This window comes from Lissotriton helveticus, chromosome 7, assembly GCF_964261635.1.
Source record: "Lissotriton helveticus chromosome 7, aLisHel1.1, whole genome shotgun sequence".
In the NCBI taxonomy this organism is placed as follows: Eukaryota; Metazoa; Chordata; class Amphibia; order Caudata; family Salamandridae; genus Lissotriton; species Lissotriton helveticus.
The window spans coordinates 1,301,617,315-1,301,630,328 of NC_136068.1; the positions used below are offsets into that span (position 1 = coordinate 1,301,617,315).

Sequence of the window (13,014 nt, forward strand, 5' to 3'; positions counted from 1 at the left end):
ATTAGGAGTTGTGGGTGCATCTAGAGTAAAAGATAGAAAAAGATAATTAGCAAGCAGTTTTTATCTAAAGCTTGAACTCTAGATAATGCCATATACTTCCCTCCCTCAGTAAGACTTGACATTATGTGATAGCCCTTTCAGGGCACAATTGTGGTAGCAACAAAAAGGACACAGACAAATTTGGGCGTATTAACTAGTTTACTAAATTGGTTTTTAGGATATCATTCTTAAATCATGAAATATACTGATTTTTTAAGAATTGATAAGGATTTATTTATTAATTTATAAATATGAACTAAATTGCCAATTTTGCACATGGATTTAACTATAGATATAACGGGGTTTATAATTATTTCATGAATTTTAGAAATGTTAAACCCAGATCTTCATGTGTAAATAGTAAACTGCGTGTCCCTGTTCCTACAATAATGTTTTTATGCATAGCACTGAGCACTTTGATTTAAAGCACTTTATGTACATAACTTGTTTTAAGATGGCCGCCATGCATTTTTGAACGAATGTTGCGTAAGTCCTGTTTTCATGTTTAAGAAAAAATCACGTGCTGTATGACGATTTTAAATACATGCGTGACAATTTGAGAAACTGACATTGAGGAAGCCGAACGGTGAAACGCGTTTGTCAGGAGTGGGGTCTGCACAATAAACACCAGCAAGAAATTAATCGGTGTGTGTTGTCCTTTTTTCAGTTGCGGAAATGCTGCTCAGTTGCAGAATATATATACATACATATATGGAGGGCTAAAAGAATTGTTTTAATATGCTTTCATTGTGGCAGAAATCATGGAACCCCCTGGAGGGTGAGAATTACTTTGCACATACTTCGAATCCCAGCATGCAGCACCAGCGTAAATCAACAGAGAGACTCACCGGAGGGTAATTACCTATTTAAAATGCAGAGGGTAAGAGAGGGTGTGTGAAGCATTCGTGATCTGCCAGCATGCCTTTGAGAAAGGAGCAAGTGCTCTGAAACGCGTCAGGCTACAAGATTTATTGGGAAGAAAAATGCAGTTTTTTTGGAAATTAAAGTTAGTGATGAACACATCTACTGTGAGTGCGTCTTCAATTACGGGGCACTTTTTGGAATATATATATATATATATATATATATATATATATATATATATATATATATATATATATATATTTATTTATTTATTTTTTTTTTTGCACAAAGCACTTTATTAATCCCCATATCAGAAAAGTAGTAGAAACCTTGTATACACACACTACAAGATGGCCGCCACTAAATTGAGTCTATACCATTTTTTATGTCCATGAACTTAAAAGGGCGGACTGTTTAAAATGGCGAATTTGTTTGTACACTGACGACACTGACGAAGCCTTGAGCGAAACGCGTCTGTCGGGGGTGCTGGGGGGTTTGGAAATAAAATATTTGCAAGATCACGACATCGGTGTGCTGGCCGTTTCTTTCTGGACACTATTGTTTGGGAGCGTGTGACGAGATATATATATATATATATATATATATATATATATAATATATATATATATATATATATATATATATATATATATATATATATATATATATATATATATATATATATATATATATATATATATATAAAACGCTCAAACACTCCTCCGCTTTCGGAAAAAGAAGAGCAGCACTCCGGGGAGTTACTTAAACAACGTGCAGTTTATTCCAGCAAAACAAACGTTTCGGCAAAAAGCCTTCGTCAGTGTCACCTTCATTCGTGATATGCCAGCATGCCTTTGAGAAAGGAGCAAGTGCTCTGAAACGCGTCAGGCTACAAGATTTATTGGGAAGAAAAATGCAGTTTTTTTGGAAATTAAAGTTAGTGATGAACACATCTACTGTGAGTGCGTCTTCAATTACGGGGCACTTTTTGGAATATATATATATATATATATATATATATATATATATATATATATATATATATATATATATATATATACATATATATATATATATATGTATATATGTCCGACACATGCTCGGTGATTCAAGTTCATTTTAATTAAAAGAGGCTCTGTTGCTGAAATAGCGAAACGCTCGGGCAGACGCGTTTCAGCCTTGCGGCTTTCTTCAGTGCTCGCTTCACTATTAATGTCAGAACGCCGTAGGGGTTCATGATTTTTAAAGTCCAAATGAACTTATCTGATTGGCCCACCCTCCTCGGCTTCCACCTCCGTCCCTCCCGCACTGATCCAGGTCGGAGTTTTCATGTCTCCCACTGAGACTGCAGATACAGGGAACTGCGTTCTCCAACATCCAGTGATGTCCCAAACGAATTTGGCGGTGGCAGGCATTCTGCTCCGATAATCATTGCGGGGGCAGCGATGGAAAAATCAGCTTGAGTCACCTTCACGCAGCGGCCCATTACAGACCGCCGCATGCTCTCTCCCCACACAGTCTCAGACTCATGTGAGTATTCCTTGACCATCGGGGGGGGCGGATTAAGAGGGGGTATGATCGTAACTATTCTCTCTAAAATAAATTCATTATGTACAGTCCATAATGGTCAACATGTGACCTCTCAACCCTAAGTTAACTGATAGACAGGATCTGCATCGTGACAGGTGTCAACAAACATTGTAATGAGCAACCCCAAGAGGAAGCATAAAAGAAGAGTAGAATGAATCCAATCTAAACCTTCTGAAATTGATTGTCCCCGTTTAGAATGGAAAATGTGTAGAGGCATGTACAAAGTAGTCACTTAAGGGGTCACCTAGAATCAATGACCAGTGTCTTCATTTGGTGTCCTTGTAAATTAACATATATATTTGCCACACAACCCAGAAGGTGAAGTTAAAAACTCTTCAACACAAAAGCAGGATCAGATGCGGTATAGAAAGTGCACCTCTCGTAGAACATTACAACACAGCCAATCATGCTGCATTTGACCCCAAGTGGCAGTTTATTGCACAGGTTGTTACAAACTCTAGAGCCACTAATCTACTAAGTAGATTGATTGATTGATTGCCTCTAGTCTGTATAAATAAGCAGGATCGAACCATGGGCGCCCGCAGGGAGGGGGCAAGGGGGTGCACTTGCCCCCCCGCCCCCCCCCCTGGATCGCCAGTGCTTCCGGTGTGGGCCCAGTCAGGGCCGGCCCTAGTCCATCATGCTTTTGAAAAGGAGCCATTGTTCCAGGTGGCAGCCCCCTCCATTGGGTGACAAGAGTTCAAGGGGGCGGCTGAGAAGGGTGCAAGGCAGAGGCCGAGAAGGGTGCAAGGCAGAGGCCGAGAAGGGTGCAAGGCAGAGACCGAGAAGGGTGCAAGGCAGAGGCCGAGAAGGGTGCAAGGCAGAGGGCAAGAAGGGTGCAATGCAGAGGCCGAGAAGGGTGCAAGGCAGAGGGGAGAAGGGTGCAAGGCAGAGGGTAGAAGGGTGGAAGGCAGAGAGGAGAAGGGAGCATGGAGGAGGGGAGAAGGGTGCAAGGCGGAGGGGGAGAAGGGTGCAAGGCGGAGGGGGAGAAGGGTGCAAGGTGGAGGGGAGGAGGGTGCAAGGCGGAGGGGAGAAGGGTGCAAGGCAGAGGGGAGAAGGGTGTTAGGCGGAGAGGAGAAGGGTGCATGGCAGAGGGGAGAAGGGTGCAAGGCAGAGGGGAGAAGGGTGCAAGGCAAAGAGGAGAAGGGAGCAAGGCATAGGGGAGAAGGGTGCAAGGCAAAGGGGAGAAGGGTGCAAGGCAGAGGGGAGAAGGCTGCAAGTCAGAGGGGGAGAAGGGTGCAATGCAGACGGGAGAACGGTGCAAGGCAGAGGGGAGAAAGGTGCAAGGCAGAGGGGAAAAGGGTGCAAGGCAGAAGGGGGAATGGTGCAAGGTAGAAAAGGGTTCAAGGCAGAGGGGAGAATGGTGCAAAGTAGAAAAGGGTGCAAGGCAGAGAGGAGAAGGATGCAAGGCATAGGGGAGAAGGGTGCAAGGCAGATGGGAGAATGGTGCAAGGTAGAAAAGGGTGCAAGGCAGAGGGGAGAATGGTGCAAGGGGAGGGGGAGAAGGGTGCAAGGAGGAGGGGGAGAAGGGTGCAAGGGGGAGGGAAAGAAGGGTGCAAGTGGGAGGGCGAGAAGGGTGTAAGGCAGAGGGGAGAAGGGTGCAAGGGGAGGGCGAAAAGGGTGCAAGGGGGAGGGCGAGAAGGGTGCAAGGGGAGGGCGAGAAGGGTGCAAGGCAGAGGGGAGAAGGGTGCAAGGCGGAGAGGAGAAGGGAGCAAGGCAGAGAGGAAAAGGGAGCAAGGCAGAGGGGAGAAGGGTGCAAGGCAAAGAGGAGAAGGGTGCAAGGCAAAGAGGAGAAGGGTGCAAGGCAAAGAGGAGAAGGGTGCAAGGCAGAGGGGAGAAGGGTGCAAGTCAGAGGGGGAGAAGGGTGCAAGGCAGAGGGGAAAAGGGTGCAAGGCAGAGGGGAGAAGGGTGCAAGGCAGAGGGGAGAAGGGTGCAGGGGAGAAGGGTGCAAGGCAGAGGGGAGAATGGTGCAAGGCAGAGGGGAGAATGGTGCAAGGTAGAAAAGGGTGCAAGGCAGAGGGGAGAAGGGTGCAAGGCAGAGGGGAGAAGTGTGCAAGGCAGAGGGGAGAAAGGTGCAAGGTAGAAAAGGGTGCAAGGCAGAGCGGAGAATGGTGCAAGGTAGAAAAGGGTGCAAGGCAGAGGTGGAGAAGAGTACAAGGGGAGGGGGAGAAGGGTGCACGGGGGAAAGAAGGGTGCAAGGGGAGCGCAAGAAGGGTGTAAGGCAGAGGGGAGAAGGTTGCAAGGGGAGGGCGAGAAGGGTGCAAGGGGGAGGGCGAGAAGAGTGCAAGGCAAAGGGCGAGAATGGTGCAAGATATGGAAGGGTGCAAGTCAGAGGGGGAGAAGGAGTGCAAGGGGGAGAAGGGTGCAAGTCGGAGGGGGAGAAGGGTGCAGGCGGAGGGGGAGATGGGTGCAAGGCGGAGGGGGAGAAGGGTGCAAGGCAGAGGGGGAGAAGGGTGCAAGGCAGAGAGGAGAAGGGTGCAATGCAGACGGGAGAACGGTGCAAGGCAGAGGGGAGAAAGGTGCAAGGCAGAGGGGAAAAGGGTGCAAGGCAGAAGGGGGAATGGTGCAAGTTAGAAAAGGGTTCAAGGCAGAGGGGAGAATGGTGCAAGGCAGAGGGGAAAATGGTGCAAAGTAGAAAAGGGTGCAAGGCAGAGAGGAGAAGGATGCAAGGCAGAGGGGAGAAGGGTGCAAGGCAGATGGGAGAATGGTGCAAGGTAGAAAAGGGTGCAAGGCAGAGGGGAGAATGGTGCAAGGGGAGGGGGAGAAGGGTGCAAGGAGGAGGGGGAGAAGGGTGCAAGGGGGAGGGAAAGAAGGGTGCAAGTGGGAGGGCAAGAAGGGTGTAAGGCAGAGGGGAGAAGGGTGCAAGGGGAGGGCGAGAAGGGTGCAAGGGGGAGGTCGAGAAGGGTGCAAGGGGAGGGCGAGAAGGGTGCAAGGCAGAGGTGAGAAGGGTGCAAGGCGGAGAGGAGAAGGGCGCAAGGCAGAGAGGAAAAGGGAGCAAGGCAGAGGGGAGAAGGGTGCAAGGCAAAGAGGAGAAGGGTGCAAGGCAAAGAGGAGAAGGGTGCAAGGCAGAGGGGAGAAGGGTGCAAGGCAGAGGGGGAGAAGGGTGCAAGGCAGAGGGGAGAAGGGTGCAAGGCAGAGGGGAGATGGGTGCAAGGCAGAGGGGAGAAGGGTGCAAGGCAGAGGGGAGAATGGTGCAAGGCAGAGGGGAGAATGGTGCAAGGCAGAGGGGAGAAGGGTGCAAGGCAGAGGGGAGAAGGGTGCAAGGCAGAGGGGAGAAGTGTGCAAGGCAGAGGGGAGAAAGGTGCAAGGTAGAAACGGGTGCAAGGCAGAGCGGAGAATGGTGCAAGGTAGAAAAGGGTGCAAGGCAGAGGTGGAGAAGAATACAAGGGGAGGGGGAGAAGGGTGCACGGGGGGAAAGAAGGGTGCAAGGGGAGCGCAAGAAGGGTGTAAGGCAGAGGGGAGAAGGTTGCAAGGGGAGGGCGGGAAGGGTGCAAGGGGGAGGGCGAGAAGAGTGCAAGGCAGAGGGCGAGAATGGTGCAAGATATGGAAGGGTGCAAGTCAGAGGGGGAGAAGGAGTGCAAGGGGGAGAAGGGTGCAAGTCGGAGGGGGAGAAGGGTGGAGGGGGAGAAGGGTGCAAGGCGGAGGGGGAGAAGGGTGCAAGGCGGAGGGGGAGAAGGGCGTAATGCAGAGGGGAGAAGGGTGTAACGCGGAGGGGGAGAAGGGTGCAAGGCAGAGAAGAGAAGGGTGCAAGGCAGAGAGGTGAAGGGTGCAAGGCAGAGAGGAGAAGGGTGCAAGGCAGAGGGGAGAAGCGTGCAAGGGGGAGAATGGTGCAACGCTGAGGGGGAGACAGATGCAAGGCAGAGGGGAGAAGGGTGCAAGGCAGAGGGGAGAAAAGAGGAGAAGGGTGCAAGGCAGAGGGGAGAAGGGTGCAAGGCAGAGGGGAAAGGGTGCAAGGCAGAGGGGAGAAGGATGCAAGGCAGAGGGGAGATGGGTGCAAGGCAGATGGGAGAATGGTGCAAGGTAGAAAAGGGTGCAAGGCAGAGGGGAGAATGATGCAAGGGGATGGGGAGAAGGGTGCAAGGAGGAGGGGGAAAAGGGTGCAAGGGGAGGGAAAGAAGGGTGCAAGTGGGAGGGCGAGAAGGGTGTAAGGCAGAGGGGAGAAGGGTGCAAGGGGGAGGGCGAGAAGGGTGCAAGGGGAGGGCGAGAAGGGTGCAAGGCAGAGGGGAGAAGGGTGCAAGGCGGAGAGGAGAAGGGCACAAGGCAGAGAGGAAAAGGGAGCAAGGCAGAGGGGAGAAGGGTGCAAGGCGGAGAGGAGAAGGGCACAAGGCAGAGAGGAAAAGGGAGCAAGTCAGAGGGGGAGAAGGAGTGCAAGGGGGAGAAGGGTGCAAGTCGGAGGGGGAGAAGGGTGCAGGCGGAGGGGGAGAAGGGTGCAAGGTGGAGGGGGAGAAGGGTGCAAGGCGGAGGGGGAGAAGGGCGTAATGCAGAGGGGAGAAGGGTGTAACGCGGAGGGGGAGAAGGGTGCAAGGCAGCGAGGAAAAGGGTGCAAGGCAGAGAGGTGAAGGGTGCAAGGCAGAGAGGAGAAGGGTGCAAGGCAGAGGGGAGACTTGTGCAAGGCAGAGGGGAGAAGCGTGCAAGGGGGAGAAGGGTGCAACGCTGAGGGGGAGACGGATGCAAGGCAGAGGGGAGAAGGGTGCAAGGCAGAGGGGAGATGGGTGCAAGGCAGATGGGAGAATGGTGCAAGGTAGAAAAGGGTGCAAGGCAGAGGGGAGAATGATGCAAGGGGATGGGGAGAAGGGTGCAAGGAGGAGGGGGAAAAGGGTGCAAGGGGGAGGGAAAGAAGGGTGCAAGGGGAGGGCGAGAAGGGTGCAAGGCAGAGGTGAGAAGGGTGCAAGGCGGAGAGGAGAAGGGCGCAAGGCAGAGAGGAAAAGGGAGCAAGGCAGAGGGGAGAAGGGTGCAAGGCAAAGAGGAGAAGGGTGCAAGGCAAAGAGGAGAAGGGTGCAAGGCAGAGGGGAGAAGGGTGGAAGGCAGAGGGGGAGAAGGGTGCAAGGCAGAGGGGAGAAGGGTGCAAGGCAGAGGGGAGATGGGTGCAAGGCAGAGGGGAGAAGGGTGCAAGGCAGAGGGGAGAATGGTGCAAGGCAGAGGGGAGAAGGGTGCAAGGCAGAGGGGAGAAGGGTGCAAGACAGAGGGGAAAGGGTGCAAGGCAGAGGGGAGAAGGATGCAAGGCAGAGGGGAGAAGGGTGCAAGGCAGATGGGAGAATGGTGCAAGGTAGAAAAGGGTGCAAGGCAGAGGGGAGAATTGTGCAAGGGGAGGGGGAGAAGGGTGCAAGGAGGAGGGGGAGAAGGGTGCAAGGGGGAGGGAAAGAAGGGTGCAAGTGGGAGGGCGAGAAGGGTGTAAGGCAGAGGGGAGAAGGGTGCAAGGGGGAGGGCGAGAAGGGTGCAAGGGGAGGGCGAGAAGGGTGCAAGGCAGAGGGGAGAAGGGTGCAAGGCGGAGAGGAGAAGGGCACAAGGCAGAGAGGAAAAGGGAGCAAGGCAGAGGGGAGAAGGGTGCAAGGCAAAGAGGAGAAGGGTGCAAGGCAAAGAGGAGAAGGGTGCAAGGCAGAGGGGAGAAGGGTGCAAGTCAGAGGGGGAGAAGGGTGCAAGGCAGAGGGGAGAAGGGTGCAAGGCAGAGGGGAGAAGGGTGCAAGGCAGAGGGGAGAAGGGTGCAAGGCAGAGGGGAGAATGGTGCAAGGCAGAGGGGAGAATGGTGCAAGGTAGAAAAGGGTGCAAGGCAGAGGGGAGAAGGGTGCAAGGCAGAGGGGAGAAGGGTGCAAGGCAGAGGGGAGAAGGGTGCAAGGCAGAGGGGAGAAGTGTGCAAGGCAGAGGGGAGAAAGGTGCAAGGTAGAAAAGGGTGCAAGGCAGAGCGGAGAATGGTGCAAGGTAGAAAAGGGTGCAAGGCAGAGGTGGAGAAGAGTACAAGAGGAGGGGGAGAAGGGTGCACGGGGGAAAGAAGGGTGCAAGGGGAGCGCAAGAAGGGTGTACGGCAGAGGGGAGAAGGTTGCAAGGGGAGGGCGAGAAGGGTGCAAGGGGGAGGGTCAGAAGAGTGCAAGGCAGAGGGCGAGAATGGTGCAAGATATGGAAGGGTGCAAGTCAGAGGGGGAGAAGGAGTGCACGGGGGAGAAGGGTGCAAGTCGGAGGGGGAGAAGGGTGCAGGCGGAGGGGGAGAAGGGTGCAAGGCGGAGGGGGAGAAGGGTGCAAGGCAGGGGGGGAGAAGGGTGCAAGCAGAGAGGAGAAGGGTGCAATGCAGACGGGAGAACGGTGCAAGGCAGAGGGGAGAAAGGTGCAAGGCAGAGGGGAAAAGGGTGCAAGGCAGAAGGGGGAATGGTGCAAGGTAGAAAAGGGTTCAAGGCAGAGGGGAGAATGGTGCAAGGCAGAGGTGAGAATGGTGCAAAGTAGAAAAGGGTGAGAGGCAGAGAGGAGAAGGATGCAAGGCAGAGGGGAGAATGGTGCAAGGCAGATGGGAGAATGGTGCAAGGTAGAAAAGGGTGCAAGGCAGAGGGGAGAATGGTGCAAGGGGAGGGGAGAAGGGTGCAAGGAGGAGGGGGAGAAGGTTGCAAGGGGGAGGGAAAGAAGGGTGCAAGTGGGAGGGCGAGAAGGGTGTAAGGCAGAGGGGAGAAGGGTGCAAGGGGAGGGCGAGAAGGGTGCAAGGGGGAGGGCGAGAAGGGTGCAAGGGGAGGGCGAGAAGGGTGCAAGGGGAGGGCGAGAAGGGTGCAAGGCAGAGGGGAGAAGGGTGCAAGGCGGAGAGGAGAAGGGCGCAAGGCAGAGAGGAAAAGGGAGCAAGGCAGAGGGGAGAAGGGTGCAAGGCAAAGAGGAGAAGGGTGCAAGGCAAAGAGGAGAAGGGTGCAAGGCAGAGGGGAGAAGGGTGCAAGTCAGAGGGGGAGAAGGGTGCAAGGCAGAGGGGAGAAGGGTGCAAGGCAGAGGGGAGAAGGGTGCAAGGCAGAGGGGAGAATGGTGCAAGGCAGAGGGGAGAATGGTGCAAGGTAGAAAAGGGTGCAAGGCAGAGGGGAGAAGGGTGCAAGGCAGAGGGGAGAAGGGTGCAAGGCAGAGGGGAGAAGTGTGCAAGGCAGAGGGGAGAAAGGTGCAAGGTAGAAAAGGGTGCAAGGCAGAGCGGAGAATGGTGCAAGGTAGAAAAGGGTGCAAGGCAGAGGTGGAGAAGAGTACAAGGGGAGGGGGAGAAGGGTGCACGGGGGGAAAGAAGGGTGCAAGGGGAGCGCAAGAAGGGTGTAAGGCAGAGGGGAGAAGGTTGCAAGGGGAGGGCGAGAAGGGTGCAAGGGGGAGTGCGAGAAGAGTGCAAGGCAGAGGGCGAGAATGGTGCAAGATATGGAAGTGTGCAAGTCAGAGGGGGAGAAGGAGTGCAAGGGGGAGAAGGGTGCAAGTCGGAGGGGGAGAAGGGTGCAGGCGGAGGGGGAGAAGGGTGCAAGGCGGAGGGGGAGAAGGGTGTAATGCAGAGGGGAGAAGGGTGAAACGCGGAGGGGGAGAAGGGTGCAAGGCAGAGAGGAGAAGGGTGCAAGGCAGAGAGGTGAAGGGTGCAAGGCAGAGAGGAGAATGGTGCAAGGCACAGGGGAGAATTGTGCAAGGCAGAGGGGAGAAGCGTGCAAGGGGGAGAAGGGTGCAACACTGAGGGGGAGACGGATGCAAGGCAGAGGGGAGAAGGGTGCAAGGCAGAGGGGAGAAGGGTGCAAGGCAGAGGGGAGAAGGGTGCAAGTCAGAGGGGGAGAAGGGTGCAAGGCAGAGGGGAGAAGGGTGCAAGGCAGAGGGGAGAAGGGTGCAAGGCAGAGGGGAGAAGGGTGCAAGGCAGAGGGGAGAAGGGTGCAAGGCAGAGGGGAGAAAGGTGCAAGGTAGAAAAGGGTGCAAGGCAGAGCGGAGAATGGTGCAAGGTAGAAAAGGGTGCAAGGCAGAGGTGGAGAAGAGTACAAGAGGAGGGGGAGAAGGGTGCACGGGGGAAAGAAGGGTGCAAGGGGAGCGCAAGAAGGGTGTACGGCAGAGGGGAGAAGGTTGCAAGGGGAGGGCGAGAAGGGTGCAAGGGGGAGGGCCAGAAGAGTGCAAGGCAGAGGGCGAGAATGGTGCAAGATATGGAAGGGTGCAAGTCAGAGGGGGAGAAGGAGTGCAAGGGGGAGAAGGGTGCAAGTCGGAGGGGGAGAAGGGTGCAGGCGGAGGGGGAGAAGGGTGCAAGGCGGAGGGGGAGAAGGGTGCAAGGCAGGGGGGGAGAAGGGTGCAAGCAGAGAGGAGAAGGGTGCAATGCAGACGGGAGAACGGTGCAAGGCAGAGGGGAGAAAGGTGCAAGGCAGAGGGGAAAAGGGTGCAAGGCAGAAGGGGGAATGGTGCAAGGTAGAAAAGGGTTCAAGGCAGAGGGGGGAATGGTGCAAGGCAGAGGGGAGAATGGTGCAAAGTAGAAAAGGGTGAGAGGCAGAGAGGAGAAGGATGCAAGGCAGAGGGGAGAAGGGTGCAAGGCAGATGGGAGAATGGTGCAAGGTAGAAAAGGGTGCAAGGCAGAGGGGAGAATGGTGCAAGGGGAGGGGGAGAAGGGTGCAAGGAGGAGGGGGAGAAGGGTGCAAGGGGGAGGGAAAGAAGGGTGCAAGTGGGAGGGCGAGAAGGGTGTAAGGCAGAGGGGAGAAGGGTGCAAGGGGAGGGCGAGAAGGGTGCAAGGGGGAGGGTGAGAAGGGTGCAAGGGGAGGGCGAGAAGGGTGCAAGGCAGAGGGGAGAAGGGTGCAAGGCGGAGAGGAGAAGGGCGCAAGGCAGAGAGGAAAAGGGAGCAAAGCAAAGGGGAGAAGGGTGCGAGGCAAAGAGGAGAAGGGTGCAAGGCAAAGAGGAGAAGGGTGCAAGGCAGAGGGGAGAAGGGTGCAAGTCAGAGGGGGAGAAGGGTGCAAGGCAGAGGGGAGAAGGGTGCAAGGCAGAGGGGAGAAGGGTGCAAGGCAGAGGGGAGAATGGTGCAAGGCAGAGGGGAGAATGGTGCAAGGTAGAAAAGGGTGCAAGGCAGAGGGGAGAAGGGTGCAAGGCAGAGGGGAGAAGGGTGCAAGGCAGAGGGGAGAAAGGTGCAAGGTAGAAAAGGGTGCAAGGCAGAGCGGAGAATGGTGCAAGGTAGAAAAGGGTGCAAGGCAGAGGTGGAGAAGAGTACAAGGGGAGGGGGAGAAGGGTGCACGGGGGAAAGAAGGGTGCAAGGGGAGCGCAAGAAGGGTGTAAGGCAGAGGGGAGAAGGTTGCAAGGGAAGGGCGAGAAGTGTGCAAGGGGGAGTGCTAGAAGAGTGCAAGGCAGAGGGCGAGAATGGTGCAAGATATGGAAGGGTGCAAGTCAGAGGGGGAGAAGGAGTGCAAGGGGGAGAAGGGTGCAAGTCGGAGGGGGAGAAGGGTGCAGGCGGAGGGGGAGAAGGGTGCAAGGCGGAGGGGGAGAAGGGTGCAAGGCGGAGGGGGAAAAGGGCGTAATGCAGAGGGGAGAAGGGTGAAACGCGGAGGGGGAGAAGGGTGCAAGGCAGAGAGGAGAAGGGTGCAAGGCAGAGAGGTGAAGGGTGCAAGGCAGAGAGGAGAATGGTGTACGGCAGAGGGGAGAATTGTGCAAGGCAGAGGGGAGAAGCGTGCAAGGGGGAGAAGGGTGCAACACTGAGGGGGAGACGGATGCAAGGCAGAGGGAAGAAGAGAGGAGAAGGGTGCAAGGCAGAGGGGAGAAGGGTGCAAGGCAGAGGGGAAAGGGTGCAAGGCAGAGGGGAGAAAGGTGCAAGGCAGAGGGGAGAAGGGTGCAAGGCAGAGGGGTGAAGGGTGCAAGGCAGAGGGGAGAAGGGTGCAAGGCAGAGGGGAGAAGGGTGCAAGGCAGAGAGGTGAATGGTGCAAGGCAGAGGGGAGATGGGTGCAAGGCAGAGGGGAGAAGGGTGCAAGGCAGAGAGGTGAATGGTGCAAGGTAGAAAAGGGTGCAAGGCAGAGGGGAGAATGGTGCAAGGTAGAAAAGGGTGCAAGGAGGAGGTGGAGGAGGGTACAAGGGGGAGGGGGAGAAGGGTGCAAGTGGGAGGGGAAGAAGGGTGTAAGGTAGAGGGGAGAAGGGTGCACGGGGGGAAGAAGGGTGCAAGGGGAGGGCAAGAAGGGTGTAAGGCAGAGGGGAGAACGTTGCAAGGGGGAGGGTGAGAAGGGTGCAAGGGGGAGGGCGAGAAGAGTGCAAGGCAGAGGGCGAGAAGGGTGCAAGGTATGGAAGGGTGCAAGTCAGAGGGGGAGAAGGAGTGCCAGGGGGAGAAGGGTGCAAGTCGGAGTGGGAGAAGGGTGCAGGCAGAGGGGGAGAAGGGTGCAAGGCAGAGGGGGAGAAGGGTGCAAGGCGGAGGGGGAGAAGGGCGCAATGCAGAGGGGAGAAGGGTGCAACACGGAGGGGGAGAAGGGTGCAAGGCAGAGAGGAGAAGGGTGCAAGGCAGAGAGGCGAAGGGTGCAAGGCAGAGAGGAGAAGGGTGCAAGGCAGAGGGGAGAATTGTGCAAGGCAGAGGGGAGAAGCGTGCAAGGGGGAGAATGGTGC

General features: G+C 55.3%; 1 protein-coding gene across 5 annotated transcripts in view; it reads left to right on the top strand.

Annotated features, from left to right (window-relative positions):
* The window catches only part of LOC144770234 (syncytin-1-like), a 328,703-nt gene that overhangs the window by 233,032 nt on the left and 82,657 nt on the right, over positions 1 to 13,014 (top strand). The gene's annotated exons all lie outside the window — the stretch shown is intronic.